This window comes from Eubalaena glacialis, chromosome 5 (genome assembly GCF_028564815.1).
Source record: "Eubalaena glacialis isolate mEubGla1 chromosome 5, mEubGla1.1.hap2.+ XY, whole genome shotgun sequence".
Taxonomy (NCBI): Eukaryota; Metazoa; Chordata; class Mammalia; order Artiodactyla; family Balaenidae; genus Eubalaena; species Eubalaena glacialis.
In genome coordinates, this window is record NC_083720.1 from 2,036,283 (window position 1) to 2,056,513 (window position 20,231).

General features: G+C 40.8%; 1 protein-coding gene across 4 annotated transcripts in view; it reads left to right on the forward strand.

Moving 5' to 3' along the window:
- Positions 1 to 20,231, forward strand: part of ADD1 (adducin 1) — a 75,027-nt gene that overhangs the window by 10,241 nt on the left and 44,555 nt on the right. Inside the window, exon 2 of one of the 4 annotated variants that reach the window (XM_061191898.1) lies at positions 19,871 to 20,060. The exons of 2 other annotated variants lie outside the window; for them this stretch is intronic. The gene's annotated coding sequence lies outside the window, so the exon portion shown is untranslated. Of the gene's footprint in view, positions 1 to 19,864; positions 20,061 to 20,231 lie in introns of those variants that run through there. One more of the 4 variants, XM_061191899.1, reaches the window with a different exon arrangement.

Here is a 20,231-nt window from a genome sequence, read left to right on the forward strand (position 1 = left end):
ACCCGTCTCACTGTATATGGTTTCTTGTTGCCTGTTGGTGGGGGCAGGCCATGTAGGCTAGACATCTGGAAAAGAAAACCCTGGTGGGCTGTGAACTAGATGGGGAAGCAGAGCAGGTGCTGTTTGCCAGTTTCCCTATACTTGTGTAATGCCTGGCACTGGGTAGTGTAGATATGAAATTGAGTTTTTTGGTGGAGACCATCTAATAATGGCAAAATTATTGTTATTATTAGTAGTGTCATAATTAAATAATCATTAAGTTTAATAATAGCCACAGTTAATTTTTATTGAGTACTCCATGGGAAGTATTGTTGTTGTCCCATTTTGCAGACGAGGGAGCTATGAGACAGGTTAAGTATTATAACTTGCCCAAGAGCATACAGCCAGAGTGGTGGTGTGTATATATACCTTCTTTAAAAAATAAATTGTTACGCATAATGATATTGATTTTGCTCCTCCTTAATACATCTTGGCGAATACTCAGTAGCAGCACACATAAATCTATTTTGTTCTCTTTAATAGTCTCAGGTATTTCGTCTTAACAATACAATTTATTTAATCACTGCTGTATTGATAGGTGTTAGCTTCCAGATTTTTACTGTTATAAACTTTTTCAGTTAATATTCTTTGTCTTTGGGCACTGTGAAGTATATCTGTAGATATAGTCTCAGAGGTGAAATTGCCTGGTTCAAGGATATTTGTACTTTTAGTTTCCATAGCTGTTTCCAAATTACCCTCCTAAGGAGTTATGCCAGTTTATATTCCCACCAACTACATGTATTCCCCACATAAGAAAGTGTTGACGTGTAACAAAGAGGTAATCACAGTACCTATCTTACACAGTTATTGTGAGGATTAAATGAATTAAATGCATAAAAGCTACCTAGTAAGTGGCTGCTACATATTACTAATGTAATTATTAACCATGTTTCTGAACCTTATTACCAAAAGTATTATAAGCCTAGGAACTGTTTCAGGAGGTTGGAAAAGGGGGTTTATACAACTGACCGTATATGCTCCCCAAATACTGTCCCCCTTTCAGAACAGCTTAGCTCTGCGTCGAGGCCTTGGGAGCTGTGGGGGCCTGGGAGCTTCAGGCTGATGTGGGAATCGAGCCCACAGGCACATGCGGACAGGACCGAGGTGCCCTCAGAGGCAGCGCACAGTGGGTGTTGACTCCATGTGTGCCTCCGCAGCACCCTGCAGTAGCAACCTTCAGTGTTTCCATGGGGAGCAGGAGGCCGGCGCTGGGAGGCGCCTGTGGAATACCCGGTCTCAGACACTTTGTTCTCCCCTTCTCTTCATCTGATCAGGCTTAGTTTAACTTTGCCTTGTGCACCGACTTACGGAGAATGATTCAGGGAGCTCCTCAGCGAAGCAGACGGTGTTTCTCATCCGCATGCTGTTGCTTGAAATGTCTTGTGGAGGAGACAAAGCAGTGTGGTGGTAAGGAATGAGCAGGTCTTCAGCCAGAAGGTGCGAGTTTACTGCAGGTTCACTGAGGGTTACCCAGCAGTGGGTGACAAAGTCACTTAACTGATCCCAGCCTCAGTTCTCTCTCACAAAATGAAGCAGTTATAAGATGCAAAGGAGAGAATGTTGTGAAAACCCTTTTGAAAATGCAAATGCTGAAGAACATATATGTTCACACAAAAATTGGTATGTGAATGTCCGTAGCAGTATTACTCTTAATAGCTGAAAAGTGGAAACAAACCCGGTAGTAAAGAATGAAATACTGATACATGCTGCAAATGGATGAACTTGGAAAAGGTTTTGCTAAATGAAAGAAGCCAGAGAAAGAGGTGGTAGGGGAGGGGAGGAATAGGAACGGGGACTGACTGCTAATGTGTGTGGGGTTTCTTTTTGGGTGTTGAAAATGTTATAAAATTAGATCGTGATGATGGTTGCACATCTCTCTGAATATACTAAAACCCACTGAACTGTACACTTTAAGTCGGTGAATTTTATGATGTATATCGATAAAGCTATAAAAATGCGAATGCTGCATTAGGCGTTTTATTCTCACTGAAGTAAGTTAGTTGTCAGTTATTGGTATAATGCTGGGTATTAGGGATATAGTGTCTGGATGCAATTTGCCACTCAAACTGTATAGCCCTGGATCAAGCTGGTGAAATTCTCCGAACTCACTTTTTTTCTTCGGTTGAAACAGAAGTAGTAATAGTAACAGTCTTGTCTAACTAGAAGTGTTGTGAGGCCACAGTGAGAGAACTTTTGAATGCGTATGGTACATAGGTATGTTGTCAGTGTGCATTTCCTTTCCTTTCTTCCTTTTCCAGTGTATAGACCAGGGAGAAGCAGATGTTAAGTGGGAAAGGCACAGAAAGGCAATAAAGAGTCCTGTTTACTAGCTACTCCCACTCTTTTTTTTTTTTTTAATAAAGCATGTGCAGAGATATTTTTGTTTTGTTACAGCTGTATGTATTTGCAGCTTAGCAAGAACTTTGTGGTTAAGCCATGCTTTCCAAGATTAAAGAATGTTTTAGTTAATAGGCCAACCTCATTCCCAGGTGATACCATTAATCAGGTTATTATTGCGTAGAGCTTCAGGCAAGAAGGGAGAGTAGAAATGATTCTTGAGTCTCATAGAATGAACTCCCTTTAAGACTGAGTGTCTACTTCAGTAGGAGAGATATGAAGGTAGTCTGTCCATCTTTAGGGGAACTAGATGACCCCTCCATCCAGATACTCTCTATCTCAGTTTATTCTGAGAATCGTCCCCAGGAACTGAAGCACAACGTACATTGACAGTGTAACCACTGGGAATGTCTCTGACCTAGGATGTCTGGAATATTGAATGTGCTCCGTTTTCTGCATAGGGTGTTTGATTAATTGTTTTGGAAAGCAGGGAATTTCTTCAGGGAAACATTTCTTTTCCAGCTTTTCGTCAAGCGATAATAGTATGAATTTTCTTTGTCTTTAGTTTATAAATGACAGTAGTCACATTTAGGAGATGTATTAATTCACTGAACTTTTAAAAAGGCCTTTAGTGTGCCAGGCATTGCACTGGGCATTGGGAATCAAACATAACAAGAACACAGGTCCCACTTCAAGGGCTCTTGGCTCTTCAGGTCAGACAGAGAGGAAGCCCATGAGGATGAGTACACAGGAACTCCTGCTAGGGCCTTCTCTGTAGGGACATGAGGTAGATCTCTGTTAAAGGTGTCCAGATCACTGAGATGTTTCATATCAACTCACTCACAGTTATTTTTACCATTTCTATTTTATAAAAATCAAGCTAGCAGTTTTAAAGTATGTTTTACTTTTTCTTGGTGGATAGTTTTCATTTTGATTGCTTTGTGATGCACTAGGGTGAAGTAGAATCCTTATGAAAACAGTGCAGATTTTGCTGACTACAACTATGGAAGGCTGCCAGTACCTTTTTCATAAAATGAGTTACTTGTACGTTATTTCAGCTCTTGACCCCAGATTTTATTGTGCTGTGAAAACAGCCATGACATCATCTTTTTTTTTTTTAAGGCACAAAGGAAAAATCCATTTTTTGGTATATTGCCTTCCTTTTTTTTTAATATTTATTTTTTGGCTGCATTGGATCTTAGTCACGGCACACGGGATCTTTCATTGCAGCGTGTGGGCTCTCTTGTTGTGGCATGCAAGCTCAGTAGTTGTGGCACGTGGGCTTAGTTGCCCCACAGCATGTGGGATCTTAGTTCCCCGACCAGGGATCGAACTGGCGTCCTCTGCATTGCAAGAGGGATTCTTAACCACTGGACCACCAGGGAAGTCCCCCATGACATCATCTTTATTCTCAGTAAAAATCAAGGCTGAATGATAGTTGCAAGAATAGATAAACATGAGTTCCATTGTATGTGATGTATGTTTTTTTCCCCCTGAAGGAGCATGTGGTTTGTGCTTTTATTTTTTATTTTTTGGCCGCGCCTCACAGCTTGCGGGGTCTCAGTTCCCCATTCATTTCCGGGCCACAGCAGTGAAAGTGCTGAATCCTAACCACTAGACCACCAGGGAACTCCCATATAATTTAATTGTTTTGGAAAGCAGGGAGGTGCAAGGTTCTCTATACTTCTAATGATCTTTTGATTACATTATTCTTTTTTTTCTGTTTACTGTTTGCTAATTTTTTGACTGCTTTGCCTGTTTTAGTAATTGAGCGATGTTTTGGTGTTAATCTACCCATTATGGGTTAATCTATCCATTATGATGGTAGATTTGTCAATTTTTCTCTTAGTTTTTATAGTTTTTGCTTCATATGTGTTGACACCATTTTTTTTTTTATAACTTTTATCAGATGTCTATTTATTTATTTATTTATAGCTGTGTTGGGTCTTCGTTTCTGTGCGAGGGCTTTCTCTAGTTGCGGCAAGCGGGGGCCACCCTTCATCGCGGTGCGCGGGCCTCTCACTGTCGTGGCCTCTCTTGTTGCGGAGCACAGGCTCCAGACGCGCAGGCTCAGTAACTGTGGCTCACGGGCCCAGTTGCTCCGCGGCATGTGGGATCTTCCCAGACCAGGGCTTGAACCTGTGTCCCCTGCATTGGCAGGCAGATTCTCAACCACTGCGCCACCAGGGAAGCCTCCTGTTGACACCATTTTAATAGGCATATATCTGTATCTTCCTGTTGAATTGAAATTTTTTATCGTTATTTAGGATAGCACTTCCATTCTAAGGTAATGCTTTTATTTTCCGTGGTCTTTATTGTCTCACATTAATATAGATACTCCAGCTTTTTTTTTGGTTGTTGTTTGCTTGGTGTACCTATTTTCATCCATTTACTTTCAAACTTTCTATGTTCTGTTCTTACGTTTTATGGGGATGTTAGCTTTTTTGTGGCTGCTATAACAAATTACCACAAACTTGGTGCCTTAAAACAAGAGAAATTATTCTCTCACAGTTCTGGAGGCCAGAAGTCCAAAATCAGTATCACTGAGCCAAAATCTCAGTGTTGGAGGGGACATACTTCCTCTAGACCTTCTAGAGGAGAGAATTTGTTCCTTGACTCCTACGGCTGCCAGTATTCTTTGGCTATAGCTGCATCACTCCAATCTCTGTGTCCCTGGTCAAATTGTCCTCTTTTATGTCTGTGTAGCCAAATCTCCCTCTGCCTCCTTTTTGTAAGGATACTGGTGATTACATGTAGGGTCCACCCAGGTAATCCAGGATAATCTCACCATTCCCAATACCTTAATCACATTTCCACAATCTTTGCAATGTGAAGTGACATTTACAGGTTCCAGGGATTAGGACTGATTTCTTCGGTGACCATCCTTCAGCCTACTACAATGGGTATTATATCTGGCTTTTAACTGGCATAATACATTTACATTTATTGTGATTCTGATAAATTTGTACTTCTTCTGTCATCTTACAATTTGTCTTCTATTTGTAATTTTTTTCCCTGCACTCTTGCCTTTTTGAACAACCAAGTTCTTTTGTTTGTTTTTCATTATGTACTCCCTTCGTTTGGTTTGGAAATTACATACTCTATTATGTTCTTTTAGTGGTTGCCCTTGAAGTTTTGCCATGCATATTTAACAAAGTGAAATTAATTTCATATTCCACTACAAGAGAAAACAAAGATGTTAAAATACTTTAATTCCGATTAAACTCAATGATCAAGTTACATGCTACTCTGATCCAGTATTTTAGTCTAGCCTTTTTTTTTTAGCCTTATAAATTGGACAGCATCACTATGTTTTTCAAAAACATTTTTAGATTTATTTTCTCGTTTAGCAATTTCTTTACTCACGATGCTTATTGCATTTCTGATGTTTTTCCTGGGATCATTTTTTCTTCTTTAAAAGCTCCTTTACTATAGGTCTGTAGGAGGTACCTCTGTTTTTGTTTATCTGGAATGACCTTATTTCACATACATTCTCGAAAGACAGGCTTGCTTTGTATAGAAATCTAGATTGACAGTTATTTCCCTTTCAGTAGTTTCTCTACTTCTGTTGTTTCGGTTACAAGTTTGCCAATAGTCTAATTGTCATTCCTTCGTAGGTGATGTCTTTTTTTCCTCCGCTTTTAGAAAAAAATTTTTTGCCTTAGCTATTCTGCAGATTCGTTACAGTATTTATGAGGCATGGATCGCTATTTATTTTGCTTGGTATTTGTGGATTCGTGTCTTTCAGTTATGTAAAATTGTTAGCCATTCTCTCTGGATACTGACTCTTTTCTATTCTTTATTATCTCTGCTTATAACTCAGTAAATGTATAGTAGATTTTCTTATTCTGTCCTTCATATCTTTTCTGTCATAATTTGCATCTCCTTGTCTCTCTGTGCTGGTTTTTGGATAATTTTTTTCAAATCTATCTTTTAATTCAGATCCCTGTATGTAAACAGGAATCTCTGTCAAAGCTGTTGTTAATTCATTAGTTGATTAAACATTTTTTTTTTCAAATTATTTCATTTCTAAAAGTTCTCTGTGGTTTCTTTTTCAGCTCTGCCTGCTCATTTTTGGTAGTCTCTATGTCTTGTCGTATTTATGATTAACTTGTTTTTTAAACATTTCATACATAGTTATTCTGTGTTCTGTGTTATAATTCTAGTATTTGAAGTCTTTGAGGGCTTGAACCTGTAATTTATTTTTTTCAATGCCTGTCACTCATGGAGATTGTTTTTGGGTTTACTGAATTTTTGACTTGGACCTCTATTTGGTTGATCTTAACCTGTGGAAAAACCTGGGGAGTCAACACTGAGGATGTTTTTTCCTGAGAAGATTGTATTTATTTCTACTGTGAGCCAAGGTTATTCAGCCTGAGACCATTTCCATCCCCTTGCAGAGTTCAGCTCATCAGCTCCTCCTTTTTTGCCTCTACCAGTGCAGATTTTTGTTGTTTGACCTCTGGTAATGTCACTTTCTGTGAGTGATTCCAATTCAGAGTTCTAGTTTTAGTCTCAAGGTTTTGGCTGTTGTTGTTGTTGTGGTTGTTGTTTAGCCCTTGGAGGTTTTATGTATTTCCTACTTGCAAATAACATTGGAAAATAACATTATGGAAAATCTTATCTTAGTGGTAGGGCCTCAAATATTTCTTACTTGAGATCTCCAAGTGGTATTTATTAGTAATGGAAATAGTGGTTGTGTATTGGTTTAAAACTTAAGAAAAGCATACTTAGTATGAGGTGATTCTAAAATGCACAGTTAGAGTTCAGTGGAGTGAGTGAGGTGTTGATGTTCTTGGTACAGGAAGGAGCTGGCTACAGGTTGGCCAGCATATGAGACTTGGCTAAAGTCATTTGCTCAGTTTTATCATCTGTAAAATGATCAGGTGGCTTCTCAAGTTCATTCTGGTGCTAAAAATGTGTACTTCCAAGGTTTCTTCTTACTGCTTTTTATTTCTATTATATTAATTTAAAAAGCATTATTTAAGATCTGTGTTCAGAGCATTGTGTTAGGAATTTTGGAAGGTAAAGCATTGTAATAGCTGCTGCCTCAGTAAGCTTGCAGTCTAGGAATTGTATTAAAAACTGACAATAAAGAGCAGTGATAGAGTCTGTAAGAGGGAACTCTAAAAAGTGGTGCGGCTGTGTGTTCCCTGTGCATGTTATCGAGGAAGACAGTTAATTAGTGCCCATCATAGAATGTTCTTCCAGTGTTCTTTTGAAAGAGCTTGAGTCAGTCTTTAAAGCTGCTGCTGCTGCTTATAATAATAATAATGACTACCATTTATTCTATTGTTTACTGTGTGCCAAGCACTGTATGAAACTTTTGACATAAATTAACTCATTTAATCTTTTTTTTAACTTTATTTATTTATTAAAAATATTTATTTGGCTGCGCTGTGTCTTCGTTGCAGCACGCAGGATCTTTGTTGCGTCATGCAGGCTCTTAGTTGCGGCATGTGGGATCTAGTTCCCTGACCAGGGCTTGAACCCAGGCCCCCTGCATTGGGAGTGTGGAGTCTTAATCCCTGGACCACCAGGGAAGTCCCAACTCATTTAATCTTAAACCAAGGAAGTAGCTAATAATATCATTCCCACTGACAGATGAAGAAACTGAAGCATAGAGAGAGGTGAAATGTGCCTAAGGTTACATAGCTAGTAAATGGTAAACTGGGATCAGAACCCAGGTAGCTTGGCTTTAGGGTCTAAACTCTAGATATGAATTGAGCACATTTATTAATCAGTTAGCATTGAGAGGCTAATGGAATTTTGATGAAGACCCAAGCCAGATTCTTTCTGTACCAGTGTTATCTCACATATTTTGGAAATATAAACAGGATAGGGTGCATTAAAGTTCACTTAAATTTGTTCAATTGAACAGATGGTTGGTTGACTTATCTTTAGTTGCCTCACCCAGAGTTGTTTTCAAAACCACACCCAAGTCTCTTTCAGTAAGTTACAGTACAGTATTGGTTTAGGGGTTGAGTTAGAGTGAGAAACTTCACTTATTAATTTGTGCTCCATGTGTTGATAGAACACGATAGTTTTAATAAATGTTATTTTTCATTAAAATGATGTTTTTTAACTTTTAGTTGGTTAAACTTAATGTTCTTGAAGTTTTTGAAGTGAACTTTTTTTAGCATGTTACTTTTACATCCTCATCAGATACTAGATAATTAAAATATTTCCTGTTTATAGGGTACCCACTATGTGCCAGACATTGTGCTAGATACTTTACACTTATTATTTCTGATTGCCCCAACAACCTTGGAACATGACTTGAGTATATTTTTTTACAAATGAGGAAACTGAGGTGGAAAAGGTGATAGGGTAGATGACGAGGCAGTAGTGGGGTGCTGCTGGTGCAGAGTTGGAAGGTTCATCAGTGGGGCCTGGTGGGGGGTGAAGAAACACACCTCTAGGTTTCCAGGGAGAAGGGATTATTGGCAATGAGATAACGGGAAGACATTCATCAAAATAAATTCCAGATGGATTCAGGAGAAATGTTTAAAATTATAGAGACTGTAGAGAAAAAGCAAAGTAAAATGTTTATCAGAGATAATGCCTAAAACTTTCTTGAAACATTTTATTAGACATGTGCCTAGGAAGCAATGATAACTTTCTCTTTGAAAGCAGAATTCAAAGGAAAAGGTCTGCAGACCTAAATATGTAAAATGTTAAAATATTTGCTAATTGAAAAATAAAATTATAGAAGGTAATAGTTTGGGAATGTCAAATATGATAAAAGGTCAGTGTAGGTATACTATTTTTTTCACATTTGTAGGAATAAATACATCAAGATTTCAATAGATAGATAGGTAGAGAAATTAATAGACCCTAAGGGAAATTTCAGATGTAAATAAACATACAAAAAACATTCTTACCTACTAATCAGAGAAATACCAAATAAAGCAGCCACTTCCGATCCATCAAAGAAGGGAAATTTTTCTGATACCTCTGCTTCCTTTTCAGAGTATGTGAGACAAAAAGGAAGTGAAACTTTATATTTAATCTTAACCCATTTGGAGGGTTTCTTATACTGTAAACTTTCCTTTCCAATGTTCCACTGTTTCGTTTAGCAACTGCTATTTGAGCTCCCAGTCTAGGCAAGATCCTGCAACTAGGATTTTCTAAAAGGGTCACATTTTGGGGGATATTTATTTTATTCGTGCTGTTGCAATTATTTGAGAGTGCTTTGCATTTTTATTGGCTTGTTAAGATATGCTGTAGTTTTTCAGAAATGTTCTGAACTGTTGTGTGGAAATCATTTTGAAGTATGTCATGGTTTTGGCACCAGAGGAGAATTGCCTCCCCTAAGTAAATGAAGCATTATTATTCATTGGAGGCTTGGGGTTGAACACTTGACTAGATGGACCATTACTTTCCTGTATTAACCCCAGAAGGTCAGGCTGCAAGGCCAAGGCGCCAAGATTTTCCTAGACACACTGTGTACCATACTTGGGAAAGAATGAATTATTTGTTCATTTCAAAACTGGATCAAGTTCTGGTTAGACGTGATGGTATTGCTTAGCTAAGTATGCATTCAAGGTAAAAACATTCTCATCTTAGGCTAATGTTGTTAGTCCCTCCTGATGTGTTTAACTAGATTGCAGAGTGGCTTTTTTCTTCCTTATCAAATCTACGTAGAATTTTCTATACTCACATGTGGCTGGTCAACCTGTGCTTCCGACTTGCTCAGCTGGGTCTCTGCAGTCTTTCTGGGCCTCACTCTAGTACCGTTAAGTCTAGAATTCTCCTTTTCTTACTTCCTGACCTTTGGGAGTTATACTTGCTTGAGTCTCCAAAACCAGTCAGCTAGACACAGATACAGCTTTAGCTTTTGTGTACCAACTTTGGGAATTGACGTAATTCTTGGAAACATAATACCCAGTAACTCAAAACGCAAAACCCAATTTGATATACAGATTGTTGGTGTGCAGTCTGGAACCTCCTTGTGAGTGGTAGACTGGGATTTGGAGTCTGTTCAGTAGCTGCTTGTACCCCCAGAGTCTCTTCAGTCGTACGTCAGTTGTGATTGAAGGAGGCAAAGTGATGGCTTTTCTTAGTCAGATGCCTCTGGAATCCAAACTTGGATTAGCGTTGCCATCCAGGATGTGAGACCTGGATGTGCATTTGGTCCTCAGTGTGTATTTATTGAGGGCCTTCTAGGGGTTAGCCTTGTGAAAACAGTAGTGACTAAGACAGATGAGTCTGCTGCCCTCTAGGGGTTTACAGTCTACTAGGGGAGACAGACGGTGAATTTCTGAAGGTAGTACTAATAACTAACACTTAATGTGTATAGTTAGTGTGTCAGACACTGGTTCTAAGCATTTTACATGCATTAACTGTTTGAGGGGGTACATTTGTTAGCCTCTTTATTTCAGATGTGGAAACTGAGACCAGGGGAGTTAAGACATTTTCCCAAGTTTACAGAGCCAGTAAATGGCTGAGCTGGAATTTGAACTCAAACAGTCTGGCTCCAGAGTCTGTGCTCTGAAAGTAGGGATAAATCCTTGAAGGGAAAGAAAACCCAGGGTGATCTGAGAGAGCTGGGAGTGGGGGCTACTCTAAATAGGGGAGTAAGGGAAACTAGTCTCAAAATTTGGTCTCAAAATTTGGAGGTGAAATTTGACCTGAAACTTGACCGATAAGGAGTAATGCACTCAAAAGTGGCTGGAATAAGTTTGTTCTGGGCAGAGAGAACGGTCTAAAGGTTCTGAGGCAGGAAGGAGCTGGGTGTGTTTGCAGACCGAAGGAAGGCTAGTGTATCTGGGACAACAAGGCAGAAAGATGGCTGGGAGCCAAACTGGGAAGGTCCCTGCTGGCTGTGATCAAGATTTCAGATTTTACTCTGGGGACTATGGGAAGTCCTTGATAGGAATTAAGCAGAGGCAGGACCTGATTTGATTACATTTTTATGCAGAATGAGTTATAAGGGTTTGAGTCCAAGCAGGGAGACTAGGCTGGGGGAAGATTAAGAGTTCTGTTTTGGACGTAAGGTATGAGTGGCCCTCCTTGTATCTTTGCTTATTTACCAAAATATAACTGAAATATCTCAGTGCTTAAAGAAAATGATGATAAACGGATTTAGTTTTGTCCCCCTCTCCCACTCCCAAACAGAAGCCAGTCCTCACTCCTGGCTTGGCTCTAGCTGTCCCTCTGCTGGAGTGCCTGTCGCCCTCACCACCTGTGATTTCACCTCTGGGAGCCTTTCCTTCTTAATGTTGCCACTGACCCCCCCCACCCCGCATCTTCCCAGTCCCCTTCCATGGCACTGTGTGATTTACTTATGTAGCACGTTTATTGCCTGGCCCCCTCTGCTAGTATATACATTTCCTGAAGGCAGAAATCTTTGTTTTGTGCATTGAGTCTCCCAAGCATCCAGATTGAAGAACAGTGCCTGGCCTGTGTTAGCTTCATGGTAGGAGCGCAGTAGGCATTTGATGACGTTATCCTTTGGCTTCTACTTCAGTTACATTTGAAAAATTATGTGGGATCTGTCGCTCTGTCTGTGGCCTAAGTGCGGATGGAGCCTTTTAGAGTTTGAATTCTCCCCTCTACCTCAGTAGTGTCATGTTTGTTGAAATGGCACCATTTTGATTAAGTAAAAACTAATATATGCAATTTGAGGCATGATTTTCCTTTGTCTCAATTTGTTTTTGGCCATTTTTTCCCATATGGTTTAAGACTTTCATAATTTTCCCCTTCAAATACCATTTGGAATTTTTAAAGTCTTCAGAAGTTATTTTGATATTAACATAGGAAATTTCTATGGTGGTAGTGATAATGAGAAATAAATTATATATACTAGAAAATTTTTTTTTTATAGTAATCTTTTATTTATTTATTTATTTTTATATTTATTTTTGGCTGTGTTGGGTCTTCGTTTCTGTGCGAGGGCTTCCTCTAGTTGCGGCAAGCGGGGGCCACTCTTCATCGCGGTGCGCGGGCCTCTTCACTATCGCGGCCTCTCTTGTTGTGGAGCACAGGCTCCAGACGCACAGGCTCAGTAGTTGTGGCTCACGGGCCTAGTTGCTCCACGGCATGTGGGATCTTCCCAGATCAGGGCTCGAACCCGTGTCCCCTGCATTAGCAGGCAGATTCTCAACCACTGTGCCACCAAGGAAGCCCCTAGAAAATATTTTTTAATATATTTTTGAAACCAGTTGCAGTTGTGACAGAGATCAGAAAATTTTAATTATTTGTCACCAACAATAAAAATCATGTGAGCAAGAAGCAATTTGGTGTTGTGGAATGTCCATAAGCCTGGCCAGGACACTTTGGCCCTAGCCTTGCCCAGTAATCATAGCCACCCTTTAATGTGTGTCCACTGTCTGCCAGACACTCTGCTGAATGCTCTCAAATGGCATTTCTGATTCTTATGATATCCCTCAAGGTTGCCATGACAACACCCGTTCATAGGTGAGGAAACTGCGGTCCAGAGAGAAGTTTAACAACTTCAGAAGTTCAGGATCACAATAGTAAGCACGGCAGTGGACATCAGACTTGGCCTCAGCCTGACTCCAGACACACCAGGCTGCTGCTTTCTGCCTGTGACTCCCTGTGTGCCCAGGGCTGTCTTCTCCCTTCTCCGAACCTCAGTATTCCTAATTTTATTTTATTTAATTAATTAATTAATTAATTATTTTTTGGCTGCACCACACGGCATGTGGGATCCTAGTTCCCTGACCAAGGATCGAACCCCCCCTGCCCCCTGCATTGGAAGCGCGGAGTCTTACCCACTGGACTGCCAGGGAAGTCCCATCAGTTTTCCTACTTTTCAAATGAAGGGGTTAGATTTAAACTACGATGGAGATGTTTACAGCACTGACTCAGAAGGGCTCTAAGGGTCCTCATGGCTGCTCTGCTGCTGGCAGCTCTTCAGTTCATCACACTTTTATTGAGCACCTCCTGTGCACCAGAGAGCAGTGTAAGATGCTTAGACGACGAGGGGCAGAAAACCTGGTCTGCCTCTTGGAATTAGCAGAATGCTGTGTTCCCCTAATAGCTTCAGACTTTGAGACCAGTGTGCTAAGTGCCCTGTTCTTCAGCAGTAAACCTTGCCTGTCATACCCTCACGTGCGAAGGGCAGTGCATCAAATCCCCTTGATTCCTTATAGGGTGAAGTGCTCTGTTGTGCTTAGAGGCCAGGAACTCTACTGCTTTTCGTAAGATGGAAGTACGTAGTGGCTGCACAGTGAAGCCGGTACTGATTTAAGGAAATATTCAGCCGTAAATGCTTCTGATAGGAACAGAATCATTTTGGAGGACTGACTATGAGGGGCTCATTAACCCTATACATTCTTAACTCAACTTGAGAGTTTGGTTAACTTACTATCTCTACCTTAGGGTAAAACAGTCTCTTAGAGCCTACATTTTATCACGTGTAAAATCAGGATAGGGCCACTCTAGTAAAGTACTTAACAGAATATATATTAAACTTTAAACAAATATTCGATGTCATCATGCTGCTGGAAATACAAGGTACTGTGTACTCTGTTCATTTATACCTTCAAGGATGCTTATGATTTTATTTATGTTCTTAATGGTGTTTTATTTTTGAATTTTTCTTTTTTTATAAATTTAACTTTTAAAAAGTATATATGAACAGTAAAGACTCTCCTGGCCATCTCTGTCCTCCATTCACCCAGATCCCATTCCTTACAAGTACAAACCACCATTTTAAGTTTCTTGTACATTCTTCCTACATTTTTTTATGCAAATACAAGCAAATATGAGTATTTTTCTTATCCCTCCTTTCCCCACCAAGAGGTACTATAAATACATCGTTCTCTGTATCTTGCTTTTTTTCACTTGATAGTATGTCCTTATTTTTGTGAAAATGAGACCATCTAAGAATTTGTGTGCTCATAATTATTTCATAGCATAAAGGGTTTTCAGTCTCCATCAGCTGACCTGATTACTTTTCAGAGAAATTTACCTTTGGCAGATTTTTACTTAGACTAATTGTTGTGATTTCATTTTATTATATTATTTATTTATTTATTTTTGGCTGCATTGGGTCTTCGTTGCTGCGTGCGGGCTTTTCTCTAGTTGTGGCGAGTGGGGGCTACTCTTCGTTGTGGCGCGCGGGCTTCTCATTGCGGTGGCTTCTCTTGTTGCGGAGCACAGGCTCTAGGTGTACGGGCTTCAGTAGTTGTGGCACGCAGGCTCAGTAGTTGTGGCTCACGGGCTCTAGAGCGCAGGCTCAGTAGTTGTGGCTCGTGGGCTCTAGAGCACAGGCTCAGTAGTTGTGGCGCACGGGCTTAGTTGCTCCGCAGCATGTGGAATCTTCCTGGACCAGGGCTCGAACCTGTGTCCCCTGCATTGGCAGGCAGATTCTTTTTTTTTTTTTTTTTTTAAACAAGGAGGTTACCCCGGATTATCCAAGTGGGCTTGATATAATCATAGGGTCCTTTTTTTTTTTTTTAAGATTTTTTTTTATTGATTGATTGATTGATTGCTATGTTGGGTCTTCGTTTCTGTGCGAGGGCTTTCTCTAGTTGCGGCAAGTGGGGGCCACTCTTCATCGCGGTGTGTGGGCCTCTCACTATTGTGGCCTCTCTTGTTGCGGAGCACAGGCTCCAGATGCGCAGGCTCAGTAGTTGTGGCTCACGGGCCTAGTTGCTCCGCGGCATGTGGGATCTTCCCAGACCAGGGCTCGAACCCGCGTCCCCTGCATTAGCAGGCAGATTCTCAACCACTGCGCCACCAGGGAAGCCCGGCAGGCAGATTCTTAACCACTGCGCCACCAGGGAAGTCTGTTTTTGTGGTGTTTTAATCTTCCTTACTTACAGCCCTGCCAAGCTTTCCCCCCTTCCTCCTTCCCAGAAAAATAAGCAAAAATCCAACTCAAACCCTTACATAGTAAGCACCCTAATGGAATGAAATTCAGGAAAAGTTTTGTTTCAATAAAACCGTAAATTTTGAAAGTCTTCATTACTTCAGCAAAAATATAGTTAAAAAAATAAAAATAGTAAAGTAATTGAAGAACAGTATCATGAAGGATCTAAAATAGAGAAGGTGGTTGATGCTGTCAGAGGATAAATTTGAATTCTACTTTTTTTCTACATGTAGTTGTTCTGGGCATGGGTAACTCAATATGTGCATCAGTATAGTAACTACAGTGGAGACCCTCCTGTGGTGTGGTGGTTGTTAAATTGTGAGACACCATACATAAAATTACTTCTCCCAGATTCCTCTCGTGAAATCTGAATTGTAGTTTCCTTTGTGGAATTTCTTCTTGAAAGCACTTAAGAGTATACTGATTAATATTTGCTCACATGCTATCTGAAAGTAGTGGATGTTACTTCAAATATATTTTTTTTGGATGAAAGCAGAATTTTGTGAAATTAGTAATGGAGAATGATTGTGTATTCCTTTCCACCATTCACCCACTTACCCGATGTTTATTGAGGCCTGTTAATGTGCTATTTAGTGGGGAGATGGTGCTGAGTTAGACAGTAGACCCCGGTGAGCTACCTGCTCTCGGCCAGTATCCACATTTTGACTTCCTGTGTGGCGGTTGATGGATAAGCGTGGCCTTTGGAATGGGCGGTCTTGGGTTCAGGTCCTGATTCGGCCTTTTATTTATCTTGCGGCCTCAGGAACTTGAAACTCAGAGTCAGCTCTTCCTCTGCAGGTTGGGAACTCGCAGGGTTGTTTGAGTGAACGAGTCTGTGTGGAAGCGTGTACTCTACAGTGGCCTGTGGCACTGTCCTCATAAGATTCACGCGTTGGTCACTCTTCTGATCCCTTGCATTTTCTAGTTGCATTCTCCTCAACTGGATTTGGGGAATATTTGGTTTGGAGTTTGTGAGTCATAGAGATGATGACTATGCCTCTATCCTATTTTATCATTTTTTCCCTAAGGTGCTTTCAGATACATTGTCTCATTTAATCATTAGGTTAGGGAGATATTTTTACTTTATAGATGAGGACTTCGTAAGTGATGACATTATACAGTGGAACAAGTGGGACTAACCACTGATACCTAGCCCAAGGGCCTGTCCACTGCCCAGTACTGACCCTTGGACTGGAGAATCCTCTCATCAGCACAGGAAGACCATTTGGTGAGAAGCAATTAAGAGTGCAGTCTCTAAACCATAGTCTTTTTTTTTTTTATAATTTTTATTGGAGTGTAGTTGCTTTACAATGCTGTGTTAGTTTCTGCTGTACAGCAAAGTGAATCAGCTATATGTATACATATATCCCCTCTTTTTTGGATTTCCTTCCCATTTAGGTCACCACAGAGCATTGAGTAGAGTTCCCTGTGTCTAAACCATAGTCTTAATTTCAGATTCTTGCTTCTCCACTATGGCTGTGTAACCTTAAGCAAGTAACCGGAATCTCTGTAATCATACACCAGAAGATTGATTAAGTGCTATAGTAAAAGAAAAACAACAGCTGCTATATAACTATATAAAAACGTAATAAAATGTGGAAGATTTAGGCTGGGAATCTGTTAACAAATCATTCATCCTAAAGGGGAGAGGAAGCAAGAGGACCCACCCGTGTAATTCCTCAATGAAAGAAGCATAAGAGCAGGCGACAAGGCTAGGAAGCACTGCTTTGATTCAATTTTACCTTTTTTTTTTTTTTCTTTCTTTCCTTTCTAATTTGAGCTTCCTGGACATACGATGGTGAGAGGTAGTGTGTGGCAGAGTTAAGAGCAGGTGCTCTGGAGCTGGGCAGCCTGGGTTCAGATCCTAGCAACCCCTCTGCAGGCTCTTAACTGCTTTGTGCCTCAGTTTCCTTATCCTTCGGAAAAATGAGTTAATACATGTAAAAGATGAGCTTTAGATCAGCAATTACCACTTAGTAAGCAGTGCTTATCTTAAAGGGAACTTTTGGGCAGTTTCATCTGCAAGAGAACATCTGGAGACACAGGAATAGAAATGATCCGATCAGAGTAATTAAAGGCTTTTACTGAGCTGTGAGTCCTGAGCAGGGCACACTCAGCCCGAAGCTGTGAAGAGGAATCTTAAACGTAAGGTAGGTGTTTGTCCTTTAGGGGAAGTGGAGAACTAGGCTAGTAATGTTGGCAGTGAGGGTTGTAACGCATTATGGTTGTATTCTGTTTTATTTGGGAGATGGCTCAGTGTTGGGCTCCTTTGTCAGGAGATCTAGAGACTCCCCTTTCATTGACTGGCTGGGCACCCCTTCCACAATTGAAGGTTTCTGAGAATTTGTAATGGATTCGGCGGGGGCTTCCTTGTCTCTTCCACTTTCCTACCTGAGGCGCTGGACGGGGTGTGGACTGTCTCTGCAGCACTGTTCCCAGCCCTTTGCCTAGGCTTGGCCATCACTGTTAGCTCTGCCAAGCTTGTAGAGAATCTTGTCACTTTTCCCAGCAAAGGCGCCACTCTATTTTTTAAGCTTTTTTCTGGCTTTATTGAGGTATAATTGAAAAATAAAATTGTAATATGTTTAAAGTACACAACGTGATGATTTGATATGTGTATACATTGTGAAATGATTCCCACAGTCCAGTTATTTAACATATCCATCACCTCCCCTAGCTGCGCTTGTGTTTTTGGTGAGACCACCTTCTGTTTAATTAAGTGTGGCCTGATGGTGCCGTTTCATTCTGGGTGCAAACCTTATGGAGCCCTCCCAGAGATGTTCATTCACCAGGTGACTGCCACCTGCCCCAAGCCAACCTGGAAGCACCTGCTTAGCTCTAAAAGCATCACTTCTGTGAAGCTTTCCATCAGTGTCCTGGGGCAGCCCGCTCCATCAGTGTCCCAGGGCTGCCGTGACAAAGTACCACAGACTGGGCGGCTTGAACAGCAGAAGTTTATCGTCTCAGTTCTGGAGACCAGAAGTGCAAGATCAGGGTGTCAGCAGGGCCGGTTCCTTCTGAGGCTGTGAGGGAGCCTCTGTTCCAGGCCGCTCCCCTGGCTGCTGGTTTGCTGGCAATCTTTGGTGTTCCTTGGCTTGTAGATGCTTCACCTCAGCTCATCTCTACCTTCACCTTCACATGGCCTCTCCCTGTAGTCTTGTCTGTGTCCAAATGCCCCGTTTGTATGAGGACACCAGTCATATTGGATTAGGGGCCCACCCTGCTCCAGTATGACATCATCTTAACTAATTACATCTGCAGTGACCCTATTTCCAGATAAGGTCACATTCTGAGGTGCTGGGAGTTAAGGCTTTAACATGAATTTGGGGGCGTACAGTTCAACCCATAATACCCTCTCTCTGCTTTTTCTACCTCCCCCTGGACACTTTTGGCCTGCTGTTATGTAAGTAGATTTCTCTCATGGCACCAAGAGTATTTGATTACATTTATTTGTCTGTGGCCTCCTACTCATTTTGTAACTTTTTATCTCTGCTGCCTTGCACATGATGTGGAAAGTAGCTCTGGTGGAGATATATTAAGTACCTGGAGTTATAGAAATAGAGGAAGATACTGCAGAGGTCACCTCTTACCTTGTTTTCCTATTGACGGTACCAAAGGCTGTCTGGAGTTGGCTGTGAGGTGGCCAGGGACACCAGCAGAGGCTGCCACTTTTATTACCGTATGAGCATGTTTGATACCTCCTGGTTTATTTTCCATGGCGTGATAGCTCATTATCACCTGGCAGTCTTTATGCTCTCTGAGATTGTTTGAAGAACATTTGGAAACGGAGAAGACCCTCTAGGTCTTCAGCATTCGCCTGACCCAGAGAATTTTGTTAACGGCCACCTTCTTGTTTCAGCCTTTGGTTTGAGTGTTCTGTTTTTAGGGATTCAAAAGTAAATCATGTGAATGGTTGGAATAGTTAGCAGAATGTCTGTGCCAGAAGGGAGATGCCAAGAAATAATTGAATCTGCTCCCAAAGCTTTAGAATTAGCTCATTAGATATGTTAGAGAAAAAGTTGTCTGGTTTCTGATCTGAGGTTTAGATACATGTTAGTGAGGGTGCATTGTCCTGGGACTGGAATACCTTTGCTAAGAAAGAATATTCCAGGGCACACTTTTTGTTATTTCCAGAATAAATAACATTCTAGGCAGAGTGGTATTTTCTGTGGTGTTAGTAGAAAGGGGAGGTTAATCTTAAAATATCCTTTCATCCCAATATCAGTCATATCTGTTGGAAAGAACATGCTGAAATTTGTTCATCTGAAGGCAGACAGAGACCAGCTTATGAAAGGTCTGGAGGCACTTTATTCTGTGAGCAAGGAAAATTATGGAGCATTTCAGACACATACGAAATAGAATAGTGTAATGAACCCTGCTTTATCCTTCATCCAGCTTCAGCAGTTATTAACTCATGGCCAGTCTTGTTTATTTTGTGTAACCCTTACTCTCCCTCGACCCCATATAAGTTTTAGGCAAATTCCAGATGTCATATTATTTCATCCATAAATATTTCTGTATGTATCTAATATAACCATAATAATATCACACCTAAAATTTTTAACAGTAATTCCTTAATGCCATCCAAGTCCAGTTAGTGTTCAAATTTCTAATTGTCTCGAATGTCATTTTTAGATTTTTATTTTACAGTTTACTTGAATCAGGATCTGGCAGAGATCCTCCTGTTACCTGTCGGGTTTTAAGCAGGGGAATGAATGACGTGATCTGACTTACATTTTGAAACTCTCTCTGGCCTCACTGTGAAAAATGGATCGGTGTGGGGGTTGCTAGGAGACTGGAAGTGGAGAAACTAATTAGGAGGCTACTGTGTGTCCAGGAGGTGAGTGGTAATTATCTAGATTAGAGTGATGTGGTGGAGGTGGAAAAAAGTGGGTGAATGCGAGATGTCACCTGGGCAGGCCGAGCTTGTTTGTCATGGCTCAGCCAGACTTTTGGGTTCTGCTGGGTGTGTATGTTTGTTTATTTGAAAGTATTATTCCCAGAGATTTCA